The 6537-nt window shown below is 53.6% G+C and overlaps 1 long non-coding RNA gene across 1 annotated transcript; it reads right to left on the bottom strand.

The window, feature by feature from the left end:
- Positions 1–1988: 1988 nt before the first annotated feature.
- Positions 1989–4547, bottom strand: LOC123927432. The gene is made up of 2 exons (XR_006815461.1): positions 3117–4547; positions 1989–2505 (listed from the first exon to the last, which is right to left on the bottom strand). It is a non-coding gene; the product is annotated as an uncharacterized LOC123927432 (long non-coding RNA).
- Between the last annotated feature and the right edge of the window lie 1990 nt (positions 4548–6537).

Raw genomic sequence — 6537 nt, forward strand, 5'->3', positions numbered from 1 at the left:
AAGCCCCCCTGGCTGGGTGTGATGTCAGGGGAAGGGGGTGGCATCACAGGCAGTGCTGTTTGGGCCACTAGGTTGGACGGAAGCAGCTGCAAAGGGCTGAGGGAATCCTGAGGGGAGACGGGTGAGCCACTTGGGACCTGGCAGCCCTAAAAGGGTTTGAGTCAGGAAGTAGGGGCTGCCCCTCCTTGAAGCATCTAGGGCATTTGCAGGGACTCAACGGTTTTGTTTGCTTCACTTCCCTGGTGTCTTAGAAACCTAAAAAGATACACAGAAAGGGTGTGTAAAACTAAAGGCCTCCTACACCCTTCCCCCAATCCTCCCTCCCCAATCCATTTTCAAACTTTTACTGGTAACTACCTGCCAGTTGTGGGTTTCCTTTTTATTTAAATTCAATTAATTAACATATAGCATATTATTAGTCTCAGAGGTAGAGTTCAGTGATTCGTCAGCTGCATAGAACACCCAGTGCTCATTCCATCAAGTGCCCCCCCATAATGCCCATCCCCCAGGTACCTCATCCTCCCACCCACCTCCTCTCCAGCAACCTAGTTTGTTTCCTATGATTAAGAGTCTCTCATGGTTTGTCTCCCTCTTATTTCATCCTGTTTTATTTTTCCTGGGTTTGTTTCCTTTAGTCATGCTGTATGTATTGTTCTTTGATGTGAGTGTTGGAGATGTTCTCAGCCCAGCACACTCCTTTTATCCATGATATATTCCACAGAATTAGTGTCACTGTTGGGGATGCTTCATCCTGTTATAATTGTGCCCACTTCTGCGCACAAACTTGAGTACAGGGGCTGAAATTTGAGGGGAAGAGAATCATTTGGAGTCCTCGTCAGTCTGGTGAAGGTGTGTTGACTTGGCACTGAGCAGGTGGCAGGCTGTGGCACGCTCACTTGGGCAGGAGGGCGGCTGGCCTGTGAATTTGGGATCGACGTGGCTGGTTTTGCTTTTAACTTTTGTTTTTTCTGGGAAACTCTACCTCTCCTATTCTAAATAAAAGCCTTGCTGGACAGAGTATTCTTGGCTCTAGATTTTTCCTTTTAGCCATTGGAATTTATCATGCCGATTTCTTCTGGCCTCCAGAGTTTCTGCTGAAAAAGCCACTGATAGCTGTATGGGGTTTCTCTTGTATGTCACTGCTTTCCTTTCTCTTGCTTCTTTTAAAATTCTCTATCAGGCGCCTGGGTGGCTCAGTGGGTTAAGCCTCTGCCTTCAGCTCAGGTCATGATCCCAGGGTCCTGGGATCCAGCCCTGCACTGGGCTCTCCGCTCAGCGGGGAACCTGCTTCCCCCTCTCTCTCTGCCTGCCTCTCTGCCTACTTGTGATATCTGTCAAATAAATAAATAAAATCTTAAAAAAAAAAAACCCTCTTTAACAATACTTTTGGCCATCTTTCTTACTTTCTGTCTTGGTGCAGACCTCTTTGGGTTGGTTTTGCTGGGGACTATCTGTGCCTCCTGGATCTGGATTTCTCTTACCTTCCCGATTCAGGAAGTTCTTATCTATTCTTTCTTCAGACAAATCTGCCCCCCCTTCTAATTCTTCTCCTTCTGGGATCCCTGTCATGCGACTGTTATGCTTCACAGTGTCACTGAGTTCCCTGAGTCTATTCTCATTTTGTGTATTTTTTTCCCCTCTCATCTGCTTAGCTTGATTACTTTCCAAGACCCTGTCCTCCAGGTGGCTGATCCATTCTTCTACTTCTCTTGTTTGCAATTTATTCCAGGTGGTCTATTGTTATTTCCATTTGGTAAGTTCAGTGGCTCTAATTCGTTCTTTAAGGCTGCTAATTCTTGGTGGAGGGTCTCATGGAAGTTCTGCATTCCTTTCTCAAATCCAGCGAGGAGCTTTACCAACATAACTTTAAATTCAGTATCAGACGTTTCTTATCTCCATTTCGCTTAGGTCTCTTGCTGTGATTTGTTTCTGTTCTTTCATCTGGGACATATTCCTCTGTATCCTCATTCTGTCTATTGTTGTGTCTGTTTCTCTGTGTTAGGAAAGTCAGCGATGTCTCCTGCACTTGCAAGTAGTGGCTTTATGACTAAGAGGTCCCGCAGTGCAATGTCCCTTGTTCTCCAGAACCTGGCACTTCACAGGCGTCTCCTGTGTGTGTTACCCAGGGGTGTCCTACTGTTGTGGTAGAGCTGTGTTTGCCTTTAGTGCTGCCTGCAATGGCTCTCTGCCTGTTGTGGGCAGAATCTGGTCGTGGTGGTGTTAGTGGGCCAGTCAGGAGCCGCCTTGGGCTTGACTTGAGTCAGACCAGGCATCTATCAGAGATGAAGTAAACCCAAACTGCAGGCACCTTCCCTGTGTTGTCCCCTGAGAAGCTTTTGGTGGTGGGCGGGGCCTGCAGGCTGACTGGCGTTTGGCGGTCCTCCACTCTCTCCCGGCAGGACTCTCTCTGGAGTGGTGCTGGCCCTCCTCTGGGCTGCTCACAAACTGTCAGGCTTGTGGCGGTGCTTTGAAGGATCTTGCCGAGACTGATCGGAGAGGGTGGGACTGCAACGCGCGGGAGGGCAGGGTTAGCAAGGTTTTGCAATCTGGTGGTGGTTCCCTGCGGGAGGGCCCTGCCGCACCTGGACAGACGCAGGCCAGGCCAGAGGGGTGGCTCCACAGAAGCAGGGAGGGGTTGTTTCGTGGTGCGAGGCAGTTAGGTGGAGAGTCTCCACGCTGGTTCCCACAGGCGGGTTGCTAGGGCTCTAGGCTGTCGGGTGGAGAGGCAAGCGCCTGCAAGCTCCTTTGACCCGGGAGGGGTCCTCACAGACCTCTGTCCCTCCGGGACACAGGTTGCGATGAACCAAAAACTCTCTAGTATACCCCAGGCATTTTTCAAACTGCTAGTTCTACCCAGTACCTCAGGGGCTATTTGTCCTGCTGTCCTTTTAGGGCAAGGACTCGGCTTTCTCTCACCCGCCCGCTCTCCCAGAGCCAAGCTGCTAACTATTAAAAGCCCAGGTGTTAAGTCCTGCTGGTTTTAAGAACTCAAGCCATTCGGCCGCTCCGGATTTCCCAGCCAAATGCTCTTCCCCGTGTCTTCCCCGTGGGCTCCCCCAGTGTGCGGGTCTGCTGCCTCCCTCCTGCCGCGCCGCCCTCCCTTCCGTGGGACCCACCTCTCCGCCGGTCTTTATCTGCTTCGCTGTGGCCTCTTGTCTATGTCAGGCCGCGGAAAGTCCGTTCTCCCAGCTATCCGGTTGCGTTCCGAGTTATTTATGCTGATATTGGTGCTTCTAGGCGACCACGCGTCAAGAGCCGAGCCCGGTGGAGCCCTACTCCGCCATCTTCCCAGCAGCCTTTGCTCCCGGCCGGAGCGCGGCGGCTCTGAGCAAGGGAAGCCACTAGATGGCGCCCACGCCAGAAAGATGAGGCCCGGTGGCTGCCGGGAGGACTTCCGGACGAGACCTTGAACTAGAAGCCCTCCCCGATTCTCCCAGGCCTGGTTGTCCGAGTAAACCGCTGGGCGGTTGTGCGGAGGGACGGGCGCGCGCACGATGGGTCCACAGGCGCTGGCAGCCTGCAGCCCAGGGGTGGGGGCGGGGGCGCTGCCTTCTAATTCACAGCAGCTCAGGGAGCACTTGGGGGGCGCGGGGGCTACAGTCAGGGCCCTCTGCGCTCCCCCTTTGGGGACACGGGCCAGGCAGCTGGGTCGGGGAGGGGGTTAGTGGAGGGGGAGGTCTTTCTGCTGGGCACTGAGGTGCGGAATGGCTCTAGGGTAGCCCCTGCCCAGGGGCCTGCTCTTGGGTGGAGGAAGTAGGCACTGACGGACCCCAACATGTGTTCTGGGCACCGCTCTACTGGTCAGTACCGGATCAGATAGGATGACATGAGGGAGGTGGCTGGAGGCCCCATAGTACATGTCCAGGGGAGGGAGGGTGTGGCCCTTAGCCCCTCTATCTAGGAAAGATGCAGGATTCCGGAGCTATCCTCATCCTCTCTGTCCCCAAGTTCAGAGTCTCCCCGTCTTCCCACAGCAGCCCCACAGCCTCTCCCAGCGCCAGTAACTGTCCCTGGCTCCTAAGACTGGGGCTCTGGCCCGACTTCATTAAATAAAGTTAAATAAATGAATTTGCAGAGAAACATGAGCCCCCAGCCCAAGTTCCTGGCACACTGTAGGTACTCCAAAGGCTTTGTGGAGGAGGAACAAAGAGACAAGCTGCTGTTGAGTGCACCATCTCATGGGTGAGCACCTCCAGCCCAGGGCAGCATGCGCACCCTGTGTCGGGCTGGGCTCCATTGCCTCCGCTGGGACCGGAGATGTCTGGGAAGTTCAGTGGTGGTCCTGCTCCCAGTGCCCCTGGTTGCTCTCTCTTGGGACATCCCCCTGGATCCCCGAGCACCGTGAAGTCTATCTACCCCAACCCAAATCGCAGATTTGTTAACAGGCACATTGTTTGAGGTGATTCCATTCTGGGCTTGGTGGTGTCTCAGGCATCAGATAATGAAACACAAAGCTGAAGGCTGGGGATGAACCGCCATTCCAGTCATTTAAGTGTCTTGTCGGCCTTCACCTCAGGTCATGATCCCTGGGTCCCTGGATGGAGCAGGGAGCCTGCTTCTCCCTCTTCCTCTGCCCCTCCCCCCACTCAAAATCTCTCTCTCTCAAATAAATAAATAAATAAAGCTTTAAGAAAGAAAGAAACACCTGGGGACTTAGGAAAACACAGAGGGCTGGCTCTACCCTTGGAGTTCCCAGTTCAGTGGGTCTAGTGTGGAGTCCAATCACTGGCATTTCTAACCAGTTCCCAGGTGCTACTTGCTGCTCGCAGAACAACTGGCCTGAATGAAAGGCTATTTGGGACCTGCAAATCCCAGTTCCTGGGTGTCCCAGTCCTCCATTCTTGTCCGGTCCAGCAGTATGGCCAGCCCAGAGGGAGTCAAGCTCCTCCAGCTCTCAACCAGGAGAAACCCATATCTTGCTGGCGGGGTGGCTGGTTGCTGTGGAAACAGGGCAGTGCCCAGGCTCCTTGGCACCCGCTTCCCAGAGGGAACCCCACCCCTGGGGAAGACTGAACAAACAAACAGAGCAGGGATCAACCCTCTGCCAGGGAACAATCTTAGGACCAAGTCTTCTGGAAAGGAAATCACTCACCTCCCATGGTCACTGGCTTGAGTTCCAGAGCTAGAAGGGAGCTTTGCAATCACTGGGCCAACCTCCTCTTTTACCTGGGGACAAAGGCGGCCGTGAGTTGACATGGCTTGCTGAGAACACTTACTGAGAATGTACAGTTGGAAGAGGCTTCTCCCCTTCCAGCCACTCCCCCAGGAGTCCTCCCTCCCACCTGGAATGCCCACAGCTCCTAACTCCGCTCTGCCCTACAGCTGTGAACACCCTGCCTTGCTGGGTCCTCATGCTGGATCCTGAAGTCCACATCCACACTGGCCGCCCTGAACCATAAGCCTGAGCAGAGCAGAGGCAGGGAGTGGTTGTTTGTCTCATGTTAGGACACTGAGCACAAGCGCACCCAAACTTCACTGTTAAAATTGCAGATTCCTGGACCCACCCCTGAGACTCAGTAAATTTGAATTGGGGCCCCTGACACTTTCAGCAAGAGCCCTAGGTAATGGAACTCCAGTATCATCTTCGACAGATGGCCACCCAGGAAGAAGGTGAGGAAGTGACAGAAACCCAGCTCAAATGTGCTTCGGAGGAAGGCGGGGGTTGACCAGCAGTTAAGACCTTGACAATGCACCAGGCAGAGCGTGGATGTCACTGGGCTCACGGACCATGGGAGGGGAGGCCCGGAATGAGTTCTCTCATCTTTCATGGCCCGTCCCTCCCATCCAGCTGTAAACAGTTACTGATAGGCAGTACTGACTCACTCCCGCCCAAATTAAGAAACCCTGGGGAGGGCTGATTGGGTTGGGGACTTTCTCCCTAGACCAATGAACGGAAATCGGGTGAGTGGGGCCTACATGGTTCCCCACAGTCCAGGCCTGGGTCAGTACCACTCAGGGCCTGAGGGAGGATGATGTGGTAAAGAATGAAGGAAAGACCAGCAGATCCTTGATTCCAGGCTATGGAAGCTTGTCCCAACCACCGAGCCTCAGGGCGGGAGACCTGGTAGCCAGCATCCAAGATGGTGCTGTGATTCTTGGGTCCTGGTCTTTATGTCCCTGTGTCGTCCCTTCCACACTGAATGGGGTCAACTCATGTAACTGATAGTAAATGGCAGACATAAGAAACATTGGCCATGAGAAACATTGCAGCTTCTTCCTTGCTCCTGGATCACTGGCTCTGGGGGAAGCCAGCTGTCCAAATTGTGAAGACACTCCACTCAGTCACCCCAACTGGGCACGGATGGGATGAGGGTGAGCGAGGCACTTGCCTCCAGCACAAAATGTAAGGGGTGGACAACAAAGTGAGTAAGATAGGTATTTATTCGTTTGAGAGAGAAAGTATGAGCAGGGACGAGAGTCGGAGCGGGAGAAGCAGACTCCCCGCTGAGCAGGGAGCCCAACCCAGGGCTGGATCCCAGGACCCCAGGATCATGACCTGAGCTGAATGAAGGCAGACGCTTAACTGACAGAGCCCCC

This window comes from Meles meles, chromosome 17 (assembly GCF_922984935.1).
Source record: "Meles meles chromosome 17, mMelMel3.1 paternal haplotype, whole genome shotgun sequence".
Classification (NCBI taxonomy): Eukaryota; Metazoa; Chordata; class Mammalia; order Carnivora; family Mustelidae; genus Meles; species Meles meles.